Here is a 369-nt window from a genome sequence, read left to right as displayed (position 1 = left end):
ACACTGCAGGAAGTTTGCACTCCGAGGCCTATCATCCAGCACCATCAAAATGGATTTTTCTGACATGCCATCTCTTCCAAAATCATGTAAAAATGGGACACATTGTCATCCTCCTCTTCTATTCCATTGTTCTTTTCCATTATAGTATCTAGGCTCTGTTTGTACATGGTACTATTCTCAATTCCAGAAACCATGAAGCATGGGCTTTAAAATAGGGCCACATATGTCCTAGCCAGTTTAGCTCAGTGGTTAGCATGTCAGTCCATGGACTAAAGAGTCTCAGGTTCGATTCCGGTCAAAAGCATGTACCTTGGTTGCAGGCTCGATCCCCGGCCCCAATTGGGGTGCATACGGGAGGCAACCAATTGA

This window comes from Eptesicus fuscus, chromosome 19, assembly GCF_027574615.1.
Source record: "Eptesicus fuscus isolate TK198812 chromosome 19, DD_ASM_mEF_20220401, whole genome shotgun sequence".
Taxonomy (NCBI): domain Eukaryota; kingdom Metazoa; phylum Chordata; class Mammalia; order Chiroptera; family Vespertilionidae; genus Eptesicus; species Eptesicus fuscus.
The sequence above is the reverse complement of the archived record's forward strand: the minus strand, read 5'-3'. Positions refer to the sequence as shown.